Raw genomic sequence first — 21,612 nt, 5'->3', positions numbered from 1 at the left:
GCATGCAGAGGAGAAGTCATAACAGAACCATCTAAATACTACAGCATGCAGAGGAGAAGTCATCAGCGCTACTCAACCCGCGGCCCAACATGTCCGTGCGGCCCACCGGCCTGTCATGGTCATACTAATACAAACTAGAAAAAGTGCCCTACTGGGCACAGGTCTCCACCAGGATGAGCAGATGTGAAGAATTACAGGCAAAGGTTTTTCCTTGGCCTCTAGGGAGTTGGCATACAAAGTTATCCACAGATCTGTGCAGTTAGAGGTAAAAACACTTTTCGGCCAGTTATAGCGCCACCTTGAGGCTGAGTTGAAATTGTTCATGTGGCATTTCGTCCTCTGCCTAGTGGGAATGTGGGTGCACAATTTCACGGAAATCACGCGATGTGTTCATGATTTGCAGCATTTTGTTTGAAACTGAGCACTCCTGTGAACTTTGGAAGCCAATCTTAACCAATCAGGATGGAGTCTGAGAAATCTGAAAGACCGGTTTCGTTGAATGGCTCTAGAGAGACTGTGTACCAATTTGCGTGATGTTTGGACAAAATCTGTAGGTGTACTGTGCAAAAACTTGTTTTGCACAAAGCGGCCTCCTTGTGGCGCTATAACAGGCCGTTCTGGAAATCTGAAAGACCGGTTTCGTTGAATGGCTCTAGAGAGACTGTGTACCAATTTGCGTGATGTTTGGACAAAATCTGTAGGTGTACTGTGCAAAAACTTGTTTTGCACAAAGCGGCCTCCTGGTGGCGCTATAACAGGCCGTTCTGGAAATCTGAAAGACTGGTTTCGTTGAATGGCTCTAGAGAGACTGTGTACCAATTTGCGTGATGTTTGGACCAAATCTGTAGGTGTACTGTGCAAAAACTTGTTTTGCACAAAGCGGCCTCCTGGAGCGGCCTCCTGGTGGCGCTATAACAGGCCGTTCTGGAAATCTGAAAGACCAGTTTCGTTGAATGGCTCTAGAGAGACTGTGTACGAATTTGCGTGATGTTTGGACAAAATCTGTAGGTGTACTGTGCAAAAACTTGTTTTGCACAAAGCGGCCTCTTGGTGGCGCTATAACAGGCCGTTCTGGAAATCTGAAAGACTGGTTTCGTTGAATGGCTCTAGAGAGACTGTGTACCAATTTGCGTGATGTTTGGACCAAATCTGTAGGTGTACTGTGCAAAAACTTGTTTTGCACAAAGCGGCCTCCTGGAGCGGCCTCCTGGTGGCGCTATAACAGGCCGTTCTGGAAATCTGAAAGACCAGTTTCGTTGAATGGCTCTAGAGAGACTGTGTACGAATTTGCGTGATGTTTGGACAAAATCTGTAGGTGTACTGTGCAAAAACTTGTTTTGCACAAAGCGGCCTCTTGGTGGCGCTATAACAGGCCGTTCTGGAAAGTTTGGGGCAGAGGTTCATCGTTGGCATCCAGGGAGTGTGTGTGCAAAATTTGGCATCGACCGGGTTAACGGTGGCCGAGATTAGCTGCTCACGGACACACGGACGGACGGACACACGGACGGACGGACGGACGTGTGAGTGCAAAACATACTCTCCCCCTAGGCCTTCGGCCTGGTGGAGACAAATATGTTTGTTCTGCTTTCAGTGAAGAAAGGTCATTTCTAGCGTTTGTAACCACACGATGTGATCATGCGCTACTGAGCTGTTTGTTCTTCCTGCTGACAAAAAGTGGCTGTGTTGTCGATTTACAAGTCCACAAGCACTGCTGCAGCATGTATCCACGACGCGTTGTGCAGTTGTATATCGGCTCGCGTTCGGTAAACAACACCGACCGTCATGAGGAAGTGCAAACAAGTTACGGGCGCGGACAGAAAGCAGCATGTTTTGTGCTTGTGCAAAGAACATCCTCCTGGCTTGTTTCGGATCTGTGAAAGTGCAATGGGAATTATCAAGTAAAAACAGCGCAACGCTTTCATTGACGAGACCCATGCATGCATGCATGACTGTCGGAGGCGTGGGGAAAATGCAGACTTAAATGTCACATTAAGTAAGAAATCTCTCACTCTCACTCTCTCCTTCTATCTCTCCCCCTTCCCATCTCTCTCTCTCCCTCTCCTTCTATCTCTACCCCTTCCCATCTCCCTCTCCCTCTCCCTCTATCTCTCCTTCTCCCTCTCCCTCTCTCCCTCTCTCCCTCTAACTATTCGTTTTAATTTGTAGGCAGTAATTAGTAAAGAAAAGTGTGAATGAATGTCACTGGAAGATATTCATGATTCTCTGTTGTGTTTGTCAGCCACTGACTGAAGCCAATCAGCCAATGACTTATTGTACTTATTACATTGTTGCACTGTTACTAATTCACATTTGGTGAATGAAGCCTGATTCTTGATTTGGAATCAAGTATGTCCAGAGAGCCTTATCATTATATCCAGAGAGCCTGAACCCATTAAGTAGGAAACATTAAGTTTGTTTCCAAAACTGTAATTTATTTATAGGTATGTTATTATTTGTACCAGTCCATGAGACTGTGATATGGCTTATTAATTTCAGTAGTATTGGCCTCTTGGTTATCTCTGATATTTGATTTATATGCAACAGTAGTCTGTTCATGTTCTCATCACATTTTGTGAATAAAAGCCTCATTTTGTAACTTAATTTGATTAATAATCATTCCATGTCATGACAATATTTATTTTCAATGAGGTTTGGCCTTTCCTAGATGGAAATGTCGTCCGTTTTCTGTGTGTTTCCTAAATTTTTAGACAACTCATAATGTGTTAGAAAATCACGGACAAAAATATAGGACTTAAAAATATTTGGACTTGCGGCCCTTGGACTTTTGGTATTTTGCTGAGTGGCCCCTGAGCCATCAAAGGTTGAGTAGCCCCAACACTATATATATACCTTTATTGAAAGGATAAGCCCCTTGAGATGTCGCATCTCATTTTAGAGGGGGTCCTCAACACAGATACATTGTACAATACAGTTCACAAAGCAATACAACATACACACAGAAAGGACAAAACAAAACAAGACAAAAGCTCTCCCAAAGATAGCTCCCACCCCACTGTTTCAACCCTAAATAGCAGAGTTCATATGGGGAAAAATATATACCCTTTGCACAATAAGACCATGTTATTAGGCAAAAAAACTAAACAAAAGCAAACAAGCAATGCCAGCATGCATAATGTGATAATAATGAACAGCAGCATCGAGCCAGCAGGGAACACATATGAAGGTACATACAGATCGGTTGGTATGTTATATTTATGGAAAACAAGGGCAACTGCCAAGAAGAGTACGTTAATTTAGATGCATGAGCACGGCGTTAGAAGGTGTATGAAAATGGATTCCTTAAATACGTTGAGGGAAGTGATTGATCTGAGTGGACTTGGTAGGTCATTCCAATCAGATGGAGCTTTAAATTTGAAGGCACGGCGCCCACTTTCCTTTTTTATCCTTGTGGGGACTGTAAAATAGGGATGGTCCGTGTGTCTTAAATTATAGTGTGGTGTGTATGGGACAAGAAATTGTTTTAGGTACTGTGGATAAGGAAAGAAAATACATTTAAAAATAAATTGTAGCCAATGTGAGTGTCTTCTAGATTTAGGCGATAGCCAGTTTAAAGACTCGTACGTGGAGCAATGGTGAGTTCTATATGGGCATCTCAGTATGAATCTACATGGTTATTATAGGTGACATTGAGGGGGTAGAGGTTTGTATCGGTGGTGTTCTGATATATGACATCCGCATAGTCTATTATGGGTAGTAGCAGCTGTGAAATTAATCTTTTTCTAATCTGAAGGGTAAAACTATTGATGGATCAATATAGAGTTTTCAAACTACTTTATTTTCTGAACAATAGAGTTAATATGAGTCTTAAAGGAGAGTTGAGGATCCAGCCAAAGTCCTAGGTACTTAAACTCCTCCACTTTCTCCAATGCTGCCCCATCGGAAAAGTTAAGGACTAGAGGATGAGGGTTTGGGCTTTGAGTGAACAGCATACTGACAGATGCTGTTCACTCATGTGCAATTTCATCCAGACCAAAAGCAATGCCCCCGCTGTTAATTTTGCATCGCATTGTAAACAGTTGTGCCTCGTTATAGCCACACAAGTTTCTAATTTGCGGTCACAGTCGCGACACTTTTCAGTTGTATGGTACTTATATGGATTTAACTGTAACAGAAAGTTCTATCCAGACTATCTCCCATCTCCCAGTCACGGAGCTGGGACTGACACAGACACAGACGCGACGACGAGGCGCAGCATATCCAGCTAGAACCTAGAAGACAGAAGTGTTGCCAGTATAACTCTATGGCAGAAACAAGCAACCTAGTTCTATACAAAATTAGCCTGGTTAATAAACCAGACTAATATCGCACGGACCGCGAGATATTAGTCTGGGGAGGCTCAGCTTGGATTTCATTTCCAGGGGAGCGGGTTGAAACATTTTCTCTTTGACGCAATTTGTCAGAGCTACTGTCAGTCAAAGGTCTCAAGCATTGAAAGTCACTGTACCAAAGCCCGCCCATATTGCATACCGTGTCCCGATTGGCCGCCCCATTTCTCTGGTGTAGGAAATGGGCGTACAATTGAGCCTCTCCAGACCGTAATCCGCCGGCAGGCAAAAAAGAATTCGGTCTGGTTTATTAACCAGGCTAATACAAAATAAACCAAAAAGAAGCAACACTGGTCGTTTCTGGCCAGTGTTGCCACATCTGTTTATAAGCGATTTTGGGATTATTTTTGTAGATTGAAAAAATATTGGGAATCCTTTGCTCTTGGCATGAAAATGTTTGAGAACCACTGCTCTAAAATAATATTAGACAAAGTTTGAGCCACAAACACATTGCTCTCTCTCTTGTCCTTTTGCATAAATTAAATAGGCCTATTCATGATTCTGCTTATAGAGAAGTAGCCTATGTTAGTTTGTTTTATGGAAACAGTTGTTTGTGTTGAATGTGCTAATTGCACAGAATTATTCAAAAGAGAGAAAATGGGCAAGCCATAAAAGAATGCACATTGCACTCGTCTTTTCATACGTCATGTGGAAATAAGGTAAATAAAAAAGTAACATTAATGTTGTCATTTTAGCCCCTGGCCCCTTGCAATTTTCATAATGTGGCCCACATGTTCAGCTATTTGAGTATCCCTTTACTGTGTCAGAAAAGGACACCAAACTCGCAGTTTGCAAGGTGTGAATTCACAACGCTGTGATCGGTATCGGCAATATCTGTATCGGCAGGTACTTCTTCCAGTGATCGGTGATCGGCCCCAAAAAACCTGATCGGAGCATCTCTACTAAATACTACAGCATGCAGAGGAGAAGTCATAACAGAACCATCTAAACACTACAGCATGCAGAGGAGAAGTCATAACAGAACCATCTAAACACTACAGCATGCAGAGGAGAAGTCATAACAGAACCATCTAAATACTACAGCATGCAGAGGAGAAGTCATAACAGAACCATCTAAATACTACAGCATGCAGAGGAGAAGTCATAACAGAACCATCTAAACACTACAACATGCAGAGGAGAAGTCATAACAGAACCATCTAAATACTACAACATGCAGAGGAGAAGTCATAACAGAACCATCTAAACACTACAGCATGCAGAGGAGAAGTCATAACAGAACCATCTAAACACTACAACATGCAGTCATAACAGAACCATCTAAACACTACAGCATGCAGTCATAACAGAACCATCTAAACACTACAGCATGCAGTCATAACAGAACCATCTAAACACTACAGCATGCAGTCATAACAGAACCATCTAAACACTACAGCATGCAGTCATAACAGAACCATCTAAACACTACAGCATGCAGTCATAACAGAACCATCTAAACACTATAGCATGCAGTCATAACATAATCATCTAAACACTACAACATGCAGACATAACAGAACCAAAAGGGGTTCCCGCCCAGAATGGGTTAAAGACATTTCTTTGTAGACAAAAAAAGCTAAAATAAAGAATCAATCAACCAACTGTATACTATAAAAAATGTCAAACATTGGCCAAATTGTGAAATATTATTAGTTATACACCATCGTGCAACTGTGCAATGCAAAACATGGACATATACTATTTTTTTGTATTTTTTCCACAATCGCACAACAAATGGCTCCCTCATTATCAATGGTTGGGGATGCGATCGTAGTGAAGATGAATATTATGTGACTATACCGGTATACTTAAAATGTAAGCAAATAACAAAAAAGGCTGGCGTGGCTAAACGCAGCTAGAAATAAATCTGGCAGTCAATGAGTTGGTTTAAAAGCCTCTTAGCAGCAGCAGGAGGAAATGTGCAGAGTTAGAGTGAAATAGAATGCACAGCTAAATACGTAGATAGACAAATGTGCACATTTGTACATTAACCCTTTTAGACAGGACGTCAATTTAAAAGAAATGTCTAATAAATCATGACAAATTTCTGAAAAACCTCATGTTTCTATATCAGTGGTTCTCAATATTTCATGTTAAGGACCCCAGAAATTATATGTAATTTGCCGCCGACCGCCATCTGAAAATATGACGTTCTAGGGACCCTCCCAGAAGCAAAGATTTGAGTTAAAAACGCTCTGAAAGAATATATATATTCAAAGATTTGGGCCACATTTTCATGTTTTTTTTTTAAAAATAGCAGACCTACAAGCTCGTAGAGCGGCACTCGGTGCCTCGCTACGAGCTTGTAGAACTGCTATTTTTCAATAGCTAAAGTATAGCATAATGCTTAAAACACCAAATGGGGTTCCCGCTCAAAATGGGTTAAGTATACATGCATCTGTGCAAGTAACTTTTACTGATATCACAATGAATTACACTTGAATTTTATTTTCTGGCTGAAGACAATATGAACGTGATCAATTCTCTCTCAAAATATAGGGTAGAGAACTTTTAATAGACAGCAAAGTGTGAAGTCAAGCAGGGTGACACAGCAGCATGGGAGTTGCTCCAGTGAAGATTTTCATCTTTTTTTAGTTTTTTTTAATCTTGTCATTTGTTTAAGCTTTATACTACAAACTGACCTGAATTTCCCACTCAAGTGGAATCTTGTCATTTTATTAATCCCTGGCTGTGCCTGTGAGGACTAGACACATTTACACATCTGGGATTAAAGAAAAAAAAAAGAATGTTGGGGAGTCAAACTGGTCTGCCTGCCTGCCGGTATGGTCCAGGAGTCAAACTGGTCTGCCTGCCTGCCGGTATGGTCCAGGAGTCAAACTGGTCTGCCTGCCTGCCGGTATGGTCCAGGAGTCAAACTGGTCTGCCTGCCTGCCGGTATGGTCCAGGAGTCAAACTGGTCTGCCGGTATGGTCCAGGAGTCAAACTGGGCTGCCTGCCTGCCGGTATGGTCCAGGAGTCAAACTGGTCTGCCTGCCTGCCGGTATGGTCCAGGAGTCAAACTGGGCTGCCTGCCTGCCGGTATGGTCCAGGAGTCAAACTGGTCTGCCTGCCTGCCGGTATGGTCCAGGAGTCAAACTGGGCTGCCTGCCTGCCGGTATGGACCAGGAATGCTATTGGTAAAGCAGCCGTCGTCATCTTAAATCACGCTGTGCAGTGTCATTCAGACACTTCTTCATCCATTCATTATAACTGGTTTAGAATATATGGCTCTTAACCATTTAGGCCTGACGTCGAAATAAAAAATATATCTTCTGAAAGAATATATATTCAAAGATTTGTGCCACATTTTCACGATTTTTCAAAAATAGCAGATCTACAAGCCCATAGCGCGCCACTAGCTAAAGTATAACATAATGCTTAGTTAAAACACCAAAAGGGGTTCCCGTCATGTCAGAGTATGCACCGGGCTGTCCTAGGCAATACAACAGATCTCTATATATATAATTGAGACAGTAACAAGTTGTGAATGCACATTTCGTGCACAGTTCAGTTGGGCAGGTCATAGACCGCGACGCATGCGGAGCCTAAACGCCCGTAATCCCGTGGCTCGCAAGTTTAAATAAACCGCCAATACGGTCAGCTGCTGCTTGGGCACAATCACATACAGTACAGCGAGTGCATCGCCCATGTACGTAGTGCTGTCTGTGCGTGTAAACCTCTTGATCTGCATGAACTAGCTTGCAGCCTACAGGCATCATTTCTTACATCATGTGGTGTAGTAGCGCCTCATGCCATTTCAGCGTGCCTTAAGATCTTTGGGTTATGGTTTAACCCATAAAGACCCGAGGCCAATTCAAAAAAAGAACTCCAACACTTTTCTTTTCTTTTCTCCCCCTCAAGGTTTTTCTTTTTAAAAAGCTCATGACGCTTGTAGATCTGCCATGTTCAAATAGCCAACGCATATATGTTTGACAACACTGCAGAGCTCAAGAACCTGATGTTGGATAGGAATTTGTGGAAGGCAGCAATCCAGGGTTGGTGTTGGCGTTGGCTAGACCTCACTCTCGCAGCAACTATATGTTTGAAGTGCTCATCTTTACTATAGTCCTGTTTTTCATGGACGCGGTTGCGTATTTATCTCGCAAAAAAAAACCCATAATCTGGCAACAACTTGAGATGAATGTCCAGGCCTGCTTCATGGCATCACTCTCTATAGCTTCCCATGCATCTCTCTCTGGCTGCAAGAATGCAGGGAAATGGGCTGGTTTCCAGAGAGTGGACACGTTTGATTGATAGGCCCCCCGAGGTGATAAGGGGAGCGGGGGGGGGGGGTTCTGTTTCTGTGTGTGCATGTGTGTGTGTGCGTGCGTGCGTGCATAAGTATATGTGGTGTCTGCAGCAGCAGTCACAGCAGTGCGCTGGCTGTCGGGTTGCATTCTCTCGCCTTTCTCGAGAACCTCCCCCTCCTCTGCTGTCTGCTCCATTCCACCACAGAACGCTGGCGTCGTTAGCAGGCATGCCAGGCCAGCTGACCCCTACTCCAACCTGGGGCAAAGAGAGGCCCACTTCCTCCGCTTCTCTGAAAGCGGACCTCTAATCGACAATGCCAAGATGCAGAAAAGCTCTTCTTATGCTCTCTCACAACGACAAGAACGTCACTTGAATGTTCAAGTGAAAGGTTTGGGATTTCTTTTTTTTTTTTTTTTTTTTTTGCCCGTGGTGCAGGATTACGAGTGCCGTATCTACTACTACCGTGTGTGTATATATATATATATATATATATATATATATATATATATATATATATATATATACATACACACACCATTATCCAATTTTGGGCGTTTTGGTGTTTAGCATTATGTTATGCTTTAGCTATTGAAAAATAGCAGATCTACAAGCTCAAGCTTGTAGGTCTGCTATTTTTTTTTAATCGAAGAACGACTGACATAGAAACATAGCTTTTTCAGAAAACTGTCAGGATGTAGAAGAACATTTTTAGAATCTGATCTCAGGTCAAAATGGGTTATTGAAAAGGATATAAATCCCATACCCTGAGATGCCTCGTCTCATTTTAGAGGGGGTCATCAACCGGTGATGAGAAAAGCAGGAGGCACAGAGTAGCCTCAGGCATGAGAAGGAAATATGCGGGTCTGAGTTGTGCAATGTGAGACTGAACGGTTTGAACACGTTAGCCTTTGCCTAATTCATGCACGTTTTTTTAAGTCCGGGAGTCAGGACTGTGTTTTAGCCCCACTGAGGCTTATCTTTGACACTGTCTGGGGACCGTTTAGTTAGGACTTACAGTACACTTGCATGCTTGACCCCACTGAGCAATAGCCAGCTATTAGACGTGCGTCTAAAAATGCGATAAAAAAGCCGTTATTTAAACGTCTATATATAGACCGTCTATATATAGACCGTCTATATATAGACGTCTAATCAACCGCTAATCAACGTCTAATCTAAGAATAGACGTCTAAAAAAACTTTCATTTTTAGCCGTTTTTTATTGCATTTTCAGACGGCCCTTTAGACTAATATTAGACGTCTATTAGACCATAAAATGCTCAGTGGGACACGCACACACGCAGAATCTAAGATGCTGGCCCAGCCCAGACACTTTTCAACATCGGACAACAACGATGCCAAAAGCTCATGCAGCCTTTTATCATAGGGAGTCTGTGGCTCACTTTAACTACACCATTATATGACTGTGCAGACGTGCAGCCTACTTACTTACTTGGCTGGCAACCGGTACAGTATAAGCACTGGTGTAAAGAAACTAAGTACATGTACTGTACTCAAGTACTGTACTTAAGTACACTTTTGACTTGAGGATATATTTTTCTTACTTTACTGCAGTGTTTCCAGTTTCCAATACTTGACTTCTACTCTACTAGTAGTCAAGAGACAGCCGAAATTGTACTTTTTACTCCACTACAATTATTTGACTTTGTAGATTTTGATTAATATTACAAAACATACATTAACCACTTCAGCCCTAAGTATACTAGGGCTGAAAATCTACAAGCACACAACATGTCGCTTTGCAACGTAGAACTTTTACTTTCAGTACTATACAAGTATATATTTAATGCGAATACATTTGTACATTTACTCAAGTACATATTTAATACCGGACTTTATTTATTTGTAACAGAGTATTCCCACATTGTGGTATTGGTACTTTTACTAGTAAGAAAGTACTGCCGAAGCAGACAACCCGCAGCACTCCAGGTTAGAATAAAGTCCTTACGGTGCAAGGCTCGAATATACAAGTTGAAATGAAGAAAATGCCAGCACTCATTATTGTATGTCCTTTTCATATGAATTTATTTACCTCCGACGTTGATAACGAACGCGTTTCGGGCCTGTGTGGCCTTCGTCAGCGTTATCCATTTTGTACTTTTACTAGTACAAAATGTGAGTATACTATGAAGCCTAACTGATGACTTCTCCGAAATGAAACGTTCGTTCACAACTCGCGGGGCACTGAGTTCTTGCAACTTCATCCCTCCGAGACATTACAAAAGACAAGGCGAGATGCTCAGGGAGTGATTAATGTGCTGCTGCTGCCTGCCTGTGTGGAAGAAAGACTCTTGTGTAACTTAACTTTGTATTGTTTTTTTTCATCTTCAAGGCCTACCAATCAAACCCACATGCGGCCTCCACCTTCACTTAATGTGGCCCTCAGATTAATTTCGGAATACTAATATGTTATTGATTTCAGCTGTTAGAATTCCAAACATGCAAACATGAGCCGCTTTAATATAAATTAGTAGCTTGCTGAGTAGTATTACAAATAATGTTATTGTCTTTTTTATGTCCAATATATTTGTATTTAGTTAAAATGACTTTTCAGGATTTCAATTCAAATATAGCAAAAATAGCTGATCTACAAGTACAAAACGCGTCGCATCACGAAGCGTTTTGAACTTGTAGATCGGCACTTGTAGATCGGCATGCTGAAAGGTGGACTTTCGGGCCTGTTTTAGAGGACGCCAGGGATCTGCATTTTTTGAGGGAGGGAGTCAGGGCATTCCACACGTGCAGTGCTGTAGAAGGAGAATTTGCCAATGTTTGTTTTGAAAGTGGGCGGTATCAGATCGTTGTTCTCGCTTCCTCTTGTATTGTGGCTGTGGGAGTCACTCACTTTTTGTAGGTAGTTTGGTACAATATGCGGGTACAGAGGGCCCTTCCGGGTCCTTACCGGTTCCCTATTAACGCTTCCGGTTCCTAGCGGTTCCCTTAACGGTTCCTAAAATATTTTTTCCCCTTTTTTTCCTGACATACATTATGCTTATATTATAACTAAGCTAACCACATAAAACAAATTCAATTATTGTAACTGCACTTTACAATTATAAGGTGGCACTATTATTTAAACTTCACCACCACCACCAGCTAGCCACAACAACAATTTCATTTTACTGTATATTGCAATTTGTACTGTATATTAAATATACAGTACACATTGCAATAATGATATTGTTGTGGTGATAAATGTCTTAAATGTTCAGGTTAATTTAATAAGAAGGACCCCAGTTACCATAATGGAAAAAAGCCATAGTGCTTTTGCTTTATTGGGTTATAAAATCCTCTTGTATTGAACTGTAGGCTACGTTCCTGTGTTTCTTTCTGCAAACTGTTTATGAAGTAATCAATCTAAGTATGCACCTAAAAGCTGGGCTCTCAACAGTTGCGCGAGCCAAATCAAAAGATGTTGAGTTGCTTATAAGTTGTAAAAATAAGTGCAGACAAATTGATTTTCATTTCATTCATGGCTCTAGTCTATATGGTACTCAGTTAACGTGATTCATAAAATATCAGCCAGAAAGACGTCGAGTCATTGGCGTTCTAAATGAACACCATTAACAACAGTTGTACAATACGCCTAATGAAAAGTTCTGTAGAGAAGTTAGTAGTTTTTAATTTATTTTCTAACGTTACTAGCCTGGGGAAAGTGAACCAGTCTTGCATCATCCTCGTCCCCCGCCGGCTGTGGTGGAGCGGCGGCTTTCCGCAGGCTCTCAAACGCGATGTGCCTAGATTAATCTCGTGAGTCGTGCACTCGTGTAGGCATATTGATTTTGAGATGTTTCCTCAATGTGGACGTGCAACCTTTGCAGGGCATTGCATTTAATGCACTTTGCGTGCTCAGCGGAGCCTCAAGAGTCATTTCCCTCTCTGTTAACCACACTTTGGAGATCTCTTCGACATACTGTCCCACGACGGTGACCTGTCGCTGAATGCACAGAACAGTGGTATCCTCCCCGACCCCCACTCACTCACTCATGTACTGTAGGTGGGTGACGTCACCCCAGTAACTTGGCTCTGCTTGCATGCATGCACAGACACAGAGGAGCTAAATGACGACTGATAAGAACCGTTTGGGGAACCGTTAATAAAAAAACGAACCGGCTCCGGATCCGCAATGTCGGAACCGGGTCTGAAACGGACCCGGTTCCGAATCCCAACCCTAAGTGGGCAAAGCTGCATTTACAATTTTAAATGTCAGTGTGGTGACTGAGGCCACAACACCTCAACACATTGAGTGAACTGCTTTGGATGTGAAGCAGCCGTGGATTCAAGGACAGCAGGCTATGCATAATCCACAATCAATTTTCATACAAAAGATCGCAATTGATGATTAAATTGTCCTTCAATACGACTTTGTAAACAAAAGGTGCATGGGGCAGATATGACAGATAACTTACATAATGAAATAACATAATTTATATGAATAGTAGAAATAGCCATTTTTGAAAAAAGAGTAAAAGTATAGCAGTCACGACGTGACGTGATTTGAGCTTGTACAGTAGATCTGCCATTTGCACTGTTTTTAAAGATTTAAATATGATAATTTTTCAACAATGAAATTTTATCACGATTATGACAATTATGCAACAAAATGTGCGATTATCTTAAATAATTGTGATTAGGTAATTAATAATTAATTAAATAATAATTGTGACAGGCCTACTTGTAGATTGACCATTTTCGCCAGCACAGCACGATGTACAGTAAGCCTCAACTAGGCTTAACCTATTTTGGGTTAAGCATTAGGTTATACTTTAGCTATTGAAAAATAGCAGATCTACAAGCTCATAGCGCGGCACCGATTGCCGCGCTATGAACTTGTAGGTCTGCTATTTTTTTTTTATCGTGAAAATGTGGCACAAATCTTAGAACATTGAACATATATTCTTTCATAAGACTTTTTTTTGTTATTTCGACGTCAGGCCTAAATGGGTTAAGTCGTAAAACACTTGAACCCTGGCATTCATATTCTGTGGGAACATTGGTCAAAAATAGCTGATCAGCTTTTGCGTTGTGAGTTTGTAAATCGGCTATTCTTGGCAAATAGATTTGGTGTTAGACAGAAGAAATGGGTCAAAATACAGTACAGAGAGACACAACTTGGGTCCAGTTTACAGTCCAGAGGGTAACTGGTATACGGTTACATCATCCCTACCGGGGATGCGGTCAGTCGCTGTAATGTCCAGTCAGCTACTGTGTGCCATATCAATGTCCACTCCAGAGGTCAGCCCTCTACGGGAGTGTTTCACAAACAGTGGGTCAAAGACCCGTTTTGGGGTCACGGCCGGGCGGGAGACATGTTTGTGTTTATCAAAGGATCCCCATTAGACACACATGACTGAGCCTCTATACTAGTCTCCCTGGGCTCCTGAACAAAGCGAATACAATACAGAAGTACAAATGAACATTATAAAATCAAATCCGTGCTATGTAATAATGTTTCACAGTAGCATTAGAAGACCCACCGATCATTTCTGTTCAACCACATCAAAAAGGGAAGAACTCTTGTTTCTAGAGCTCCACAAAGAGAGGTACTTTCTGTAATTAGCAAATAATCTGCAACGTTTCGACCTTTTAGGTCTTCATCAGGCAAATGTCAACCATAAACCATTAACCCATTTTGGGGGCGGGAACCCCTTTTGGTGTTTTAAGCATTACGTTATACTTTTAACTATTGAAAAATAGCAGATCTACAAGCTCATATGAGCTAGTAGGTCAGCTATTTTTGAAAAATCGTGAAAATGTGGTGCAAAATCTTTGAATATAATATTCTTTCAGAGTGAACGTTTTTAACTAAAATCTTTGCTTCTAGGGGGGGGGGGGGGGGGTCCCTGGAACGACATATTTTCAGATGGGGGTCGGCGGCATATTACATATAATTTGTGGGGTCCTTGACATGAAATATTGAGAACCACTGATACGTAGAAACGAGGTTTTTCAGAAAATAATACATTTTTAAATTACGACGTCAGGCCTGGTAAATGGGGTTAACCACGCCAGATGTTCAGGCATAAATGGTAGCTAATACTTGTCCTGTATGAACAGCCTAGTGCCAGACGAGCCACATTAGTTTATTCTTCTGTTATGTACTGTAGCTTGACGACCAGATTACAGGGCAGCGGTCTGAACGAGACAGAACCAAAGAGTGAAAATGTGGAGGGAGTGATGCAAGCGGAAAGCTTGCACAGATGTAAGCGCCACTGTATAATGTTGGGTCATCAGCATCCATATATTATTATTTTTTAACCCATTCTGGGCGGGAAGGGAACCCCTTTTGGTGTTTTAACCCATTCTGACCTGAGATCAGATTCATACGAGGTTTCCGCCGGACACACACTGGTCTGATGAACCCATTCTGACCTGAGATCAGATTCTAAAAATGTCAGTCGCTCTTCGATTTTTCAAAAATAGCAGACCTACAAGCTCGTATCGCGCCACTCGGTGGCGCGATATGAGCTTATTGATCTGCTATTTTTAAATAGCTAAAGCATAACATGATGTTGATACCAAAATGGGTGCCCGGTCAGAATGGGTTAAACATTATTTTATAATTTAGCTATTGAAAAATAGCAGATCTACAAGCTCATAGCGCGCCACCGAGTGGCGCGCTACGAGCTTGTAGGTCTGCTATTTTCTTTTAAATCGTGAAAATATGCCTCAAATTTGGAATATGTTTTTTTCAGAACGAACGTTTTTAACTAAAATCTTTGCTTCTGGAAGGGGTCCCTGGAACAACATATTTTCAGATGGCGGTCAGAGGCCAATTACAGATCATTTTTGGGGTCCTTGACATGAAATATTGAGTAATATAGGCCTAGAAACATAGGTATTTCAGAAAACTGTCAAGATTCAGAATACTTTTTTTTCCAGGCCAAAATGGGTTAAGAATAACAAAGGCCGTATCGAGCTACTGAACCTTGTGGAACCCCACAGTTCATGGTGTTCCTGTTTGAATAGCTACCATTAAAGAAGACTCTGTTGTCATTGTCATGAACCATGGCAACGCATTGGAGGTGAAACCAGAACACTGTACAGTAGCTTATCTAAAAGCAAGATAGATATGATCAATCACATCACATGCTGCACTGAAATCCAACATAACCTGTTTGTCACGTCCTGTCCTAGGACGTACCACGCCTGGACCGCCGTCCTTATGTTTGCCCTTCCACCCCTGTGTGTTTCCCCGCCCCCCTGTTAGACTGACACCTGTGAACTCAGCTGCGGACAATATTGCCATCACGGCTTGTTGGTATTTATATGTTGCTCCTGTGCTATTCTGTGTTGAGTCTTAATTGTTTCCTTGACACGTCGCGTGTGTTTTGTACCTGTGTTTGCTGGCACTCCTATCGAATCCTGTGATTCAGTTTTCTGTTAAATAAAGCCCAGTTTCCAGTACTCCTGTGTGACCGTCCTGCTTCCTTCCTACACCGTGATAGTGTTTGAATACTATTTTTTCTATTATTTTGCTTAGAAAATATAAAAGGACCGCTTTTTAGACCATTAAATAATAATAATAATAATAATGAATTGCATTTTTATAGCGCTTTTCCAAACTGTGCTCAAAGCGCTTTACATTTACAATGGTTCATTCATTCATACATTGAGGATTTGAAGCGGCGAACAGTCGACGCCAGCGTCCTCACTGCCCACATTCACACACCAATGGTGGAAACCTCACACCGACCGACTCATTGGAGGCAATGCAGGGTTCAGTGTCTTGCCCAAGGACACTGAAGGAGCCGGGACAGGAGGAGCCGGGATTCGAACCGCCAACCCAGGGATCATTGGACGACCTGCTCTACTTCCTGAGCCACAGCCGCCCAAATGTCTTTTGGATGTCTTTTGACCATTTTTGTCTTTTGGAAGTGGGATGAGTTTAGCTTCTTTCCATGCTGTTGGATGGACTCCACTGATTCAACACTGGTTGAATATATGACATATAGGTTTAAGTTTAATTAAGTACTGTATTCTACTGTCTATGTTGTCAGATGAGAGTGACATAATGAATTTCTCCATTGATTTGATTAAAGATAAAGAGATCGTTTTGTCTGCCATTATCTCTTCCTTTGTTAGTGTATGTGATAGTGAACCGTGACTACGTTGTTGGGAACACTTGCATTAGGTCACATACTGTAGATGGCAGATGCACAAAATAACAGCATTCAACTGTCTATTGGGTATTCCTGCAAAGGGGAGAAAACTTCTTCTGCCTTGGGCGAAGCAGCCAGTCGACGATTCGAATAGTCAATCGAGAGCCCCCTCAGAGGCATTATTTTATATATTTTTCCAATTATTTTTAATAGCGTCAGTTACTAATGTAGGCTATATACTGTGTGGAGCTCTCACTCGTTGAACTGTAGAATTAGGTGAGTGGTTTTAATTATCTCACGCTGGCTAAAGTGAAGTGCAGCAGTAAAGAGATGCACACAGCTGTAGTTTTGATAAAAAGGTTGACTGTGCAATTATCAGGTACTGTACTGTATATCTCTCTGTCTTTTCTCTTTACTGTTATTTCTTTCGTCTTGCACGAGTCGCATTAAACGACCGACTCTGATTCATTCGACTAGATAAAGGCTGACCTCGCGTCGCCAGACTTTCCACCTCAGAGGAGAGCCAGGCCTGTGTGACACTCCACTGCCGCTCCGTGCCGCGGCAGTGTCGGTCCGTCCGCCAGCTGCCGGTCCAGACGCCGCAACTCCCGATAATAGCCGCCCGCGGCAGTGTACCGTGGCTCCCGACATGCGTTGTCGGTATTAAAGCCATATGCGTGGCTGGTTAAAACTCGCCCGTGGCTCCCGACATGCGCTGCCGGTTAGAAATCACCCGTGGCTTCCCTGTGAGGTTAGGCTTGGGCTTGGGGTTTGGGGTAGGCCCGGTAGGGTGTCGGACTAATGCGGAAACCCTGCCGCGGCTACTATGGGCAGTTGGCGGCGACGCCGGAGCTAACACCGGTGCCGAAAATATTTACTCGTTCTCTCTCCTCCTTTGTCCCCTAGTCTCGTCCCAGTCGATACGAGTTGGAATAAAAGATGGATATACCAAACAAACTATTCCAATAAGTACTTGAAGAAAACTTGTTGGATTCATACGCTGCGCTTCAAGGCTTTTTATTGGGTAGGCCCTAAACGTACGATGCCCTTCTTCCGGATTGGTTGGTTCGGCCTGATGACTACAAACCAGTGACTACAACATGACGTTGGTTAGAATCCGCTCCTGATGACTACAAACCAGTGACTACAACATGACGTTGGTTAGAATCCGCTCCTGATGACTACAAACCAGTGACTACAACATGACGTTGGTTAGAATCCGCTCCTGATGACTACAAACCAGTGACTACAACATGACGTTGGTTAGAATCCGCTCCTGATGACTACAAACCAGTGACTACAACATGACGTTGGTTAGAATCCGCTCCTGAACGGATCATAAACACCAACATTGTTAGATAAAGCCTGAGTCGGAGACAGCCCTAACGAAAGCTGGATTTGAATATTTTGCTGTTATGTGCACCACACACACACACACTAGACTAAAGGTCTCCACAAACATGTCACACACACACACACACACCTAATAGATCGAATAGAGAAGACTGCATCAAAAAGAAAATAACTACTATATTTTGCTCAACTTGTGTAAACTAGCCAATTATATCCCTTTAGTTACAACAATATGCTTGGCCTACATGGAAATAATGTCAGGCGCGTGAACCGAAATGTATAAACTGACAAGACAAATGAGCCGCTAAACATCTTTGTTTACGTTTCGGAAGCCTTTCTGTCCAATCCAACATACCTCATTAAGACTTCTAGTAAACAAACCGCAGTGTCTGTCTGTGGCTGTGCTCTTCTGTTCACCGAAATATTGAAGGGTAGGCTGTTTGTTATGCCATGAAAACACACTCAATGTCAATGAATGTGCTTGAAACAAACGTTTATACACGTTTGATGTTGGATATCTAGTTTTTTCTGTAGTACCCAAGCTGTATAGTAGAGTATGTTAATCCAATACAATCTAACACATTTGCAGTGATAGGTTTTCAATGTAATGGGTCTTTTAGATGAGTCCCAGGGACATTTTATGATTTTATTTTATGAGTCCCACTTTTATATGAGTCCCCCAACGACATTACTGAGTACAGAAGCGCATCCCGGTCAATGCAGAGGTCATTGTTTTATTGCGTCCCTTAACCCCTGGACTACCATTCACGGAATGAACGGATTATTGCTAAAAATACAAACAGAAACACAGTTCACAGAATTAACGGAATGTCAATCAATGTCAGTTATCGGGGGTTCAACGGAGCAAAGATTTGCATTTTTTCGTTAATATCGCTAATGTTGGATGTAATTTACCAAAAAACTGCCGAAATCCGCGCGATCGTGCGCTATCGTGCACACGCGCCGTCTCTATGTGAATCGCTGTAAAAATGTGATATTTTGGGATGTTTTGGGCTTGATTTGAGCTTAATTTGACTTAGTTATGAAAAATATGATGTTAGCTTAGCATTCCGGACAGCCAAGCTAGTGACACAGGGTTAAAATACTACCGGATGTTATCGAGTGTACGGCGGCTGGGATGAGGATCAGCATCTCCAAATCTGAGGCCATGGTTCTCAGCAGGAAACCGGTGGATTGTGCAGTCCGGGTAGGGAATGAGGCACTACCCCAGGTGAAGGAGTTCAAGTATCTCGGGGTCTTGTTCACGAGTGAGGGGAGAACGGAGAAGGAGATCAGCCGGAGAATCGGAGCGGCAGGGGCGGTATTACAGTCGCTGTACCGCACTGTTGTGACGAAAAGAGAGTTGAGCCAGAAGGCAAAGCTCTCTGTCTACCGAGCAATCTTCGTTCCTACTCTCACCTATGGTCATGACCGAAAGAATAAGGTCACGAATACAAGCGGCCGAAATGAGTTTTCTTCGACGGGTGGCTGGCATCTCCCTTAGAGATAGGGTGAGAAGTTCAGTCACACGAGAGAGACTCGGAGTAGAACCGCTGCTCCTTCGCCTGGAAAGGAGTCAGCTGAGGTGGTTCGGTCATCTGGTTAGGATGCCTCTCGGGCGCCTCCCTAGGGAGGTCCTCGATGCATGTCCCACTGGGAGGAGACCCCGGGGCAGACCAAGGCGCAGTTGGAGGAAATACATCGACTCACTGGCCTTGGAACGTCTCGGAATCCCCCAGGAGGAAGTCACTAATGTTGCTCTGGAGAGGGAAGTATGGAGCTCTCTGGTGGAGCTGTTGCCCCCGCGACCCAACTACGGATAAGCGGTTGAAGATGGATGGATGGATGGATGTTATCGATCGTTGAACCGGAAGTGACTTAGCCAGATTCGTCTATTTTGGTCAAAATCAGCATAATGGTGCGTTCCCGCCATCTGGTGGCAATACAAGAGAATACACTAGCAATGCCATGTGAAAATAAAACATCTGTTCATTCAAACCATCAGATCTTTATTTTGGCATTAAAATGATGAATTAAAAATATGCCAATGTGTTACCCAAACAAAAAAATTGGGATTGGTAGTCCAAGGGTTTAACTATAAACTGCGTTTTGGGATGCAAAATAAAATGCACCCTATTTTAATATCTGATTTTGTGGTTGTATTTAGTCTCCCTGCTCATCTATTGAGACAACACATTTTGACTTGATGGTCAATATTTAATTTATCCCCCGAGCAAGCCGGCAGGCTATATTAGCTCAGTGGTAAACATTTCAGTACCTGGTTTAAATCCTGGGTAGAAGAGTGAGTTACTTTAATTTTATTTTTTTGTGGGGAAAATACAAAAACGAATCAAGATTAGAAGGTTGCTGACAAAGAACCGACTTTACAGGCCTGCATGCAAGACACAACTCTGCCAAATTCACAATCTTGTCCCTTTCTGATGTGAGCGTAGCTGCTGCTGTGTCAGAGAGAATTCATTGAGGAAGAGCCATGCAACTGAGATAAGCTCTCTCTCTCTCTCTCTCTCTCTCTCTCTGGAAAGGACAGTTCTCTCATGACATGCAGAGGCCTCAGAGCTTATCCTTACAGTACATGTGCACAACAGGATGCAAGGGAGAAACTATAGGGTTGGCTTCCGGGAGGCACACGCTGACACGCACCATGAGTGTGCCTGCCAACACAGTAAAGCAGTTGTATTGTAATACCCCCATAACATGGGTTACAGTCCTGTAAGGGTCACACGACCCCCTCAAGGTCAAGGAACCCTGGAGGGTCCCTGGCTTGCCTGCTTGGACCTCACTCTGCAGAACCACTGCGGTACAGAAAAATCTGGGTGGAAACCTCATGTCCAAAACGGTTTACTTTTCAGGGTTCAAAAATGTAAAAGAAAAATCTAAAATAGCAGATCTACAAGCAACAAAAAAAAACACGCCCCGTTTCGAGCTTGCAAAAACAGAAAAAGTTTAAATATGGACATGGTTTCTGTCTGTCAGCAACGGAATAATATAAATGTAATTGCACAAGCCTCACTAAAGCAAACATAACCGCTGTTGCACCCACAGTGTCACAGCCACACACACGCGCTCAGTCAAAGCCACACATTTGCATTGACAGCGCTGTCACTGTGTGCGACAGCTGGACAGCTCTGATTCGTCTGCACACGCACACACACACACACACACACACACACACACACACACACACTCTCCTCAGGCCTGGACTCTTGTAACTCTGTGAGCCACACAAATGAAATCAAGTACACTGGAGGGGGCTTGCTCTAATAATAAGGGTCCCTTCATTCATAGTCCCTTGTGGTCTATTTTATTTGCAGCAGTGTTTAACCACTTAAACCCCAGCAGCAGCATCCGTATTGTGCCGGCAAGCTCACAAGCAACTCCTTGTCGACTTGCTATGATTTTCAGCAAAAGCCTTCCCACCACGATAACAGAAAATACACTAGCATAGCGTCCTGGGCCTGAGGGACTCCGCTGGCTCAAGCATATGGGGTTCAAGACAAGTGCTGAACTCTACCTGTA

General features: G+C 42.8%; 1 protein-coding gene across 1 annotated transcript in view; it reads right to left on the bottom strand.

Moving 5' to 3' along the window:
• Positions 1-21,612, bottom strand: part of pip4k2aa (phosphatidylinositol-5-phosphate 4-kinase, type II, alpha a) — an 81,118-nt gene that overhangs the window by 58,574 nt on the left and 932 nt on the right. The gene's annotated exons all lie outside the window — the stretch shown is intronic.

The sequence above is a fragment of the Protomyctophum parallelum genome, assembly GCF_964188405.1.
Source record: "Protomyctophum parallelum genome assembly, chromosome: 12".
Taxonomy (NCBI): domain Eukaryota; kingdom Metazoa; phylum Chordata; class Actinopteri; order Myctophiformes; family Myctophidae; genus Protomyctophum; species Protomyctophum parallelum.
This window is presented reverse-complemented; position numbering and strand designations above follow the sequence as displayed.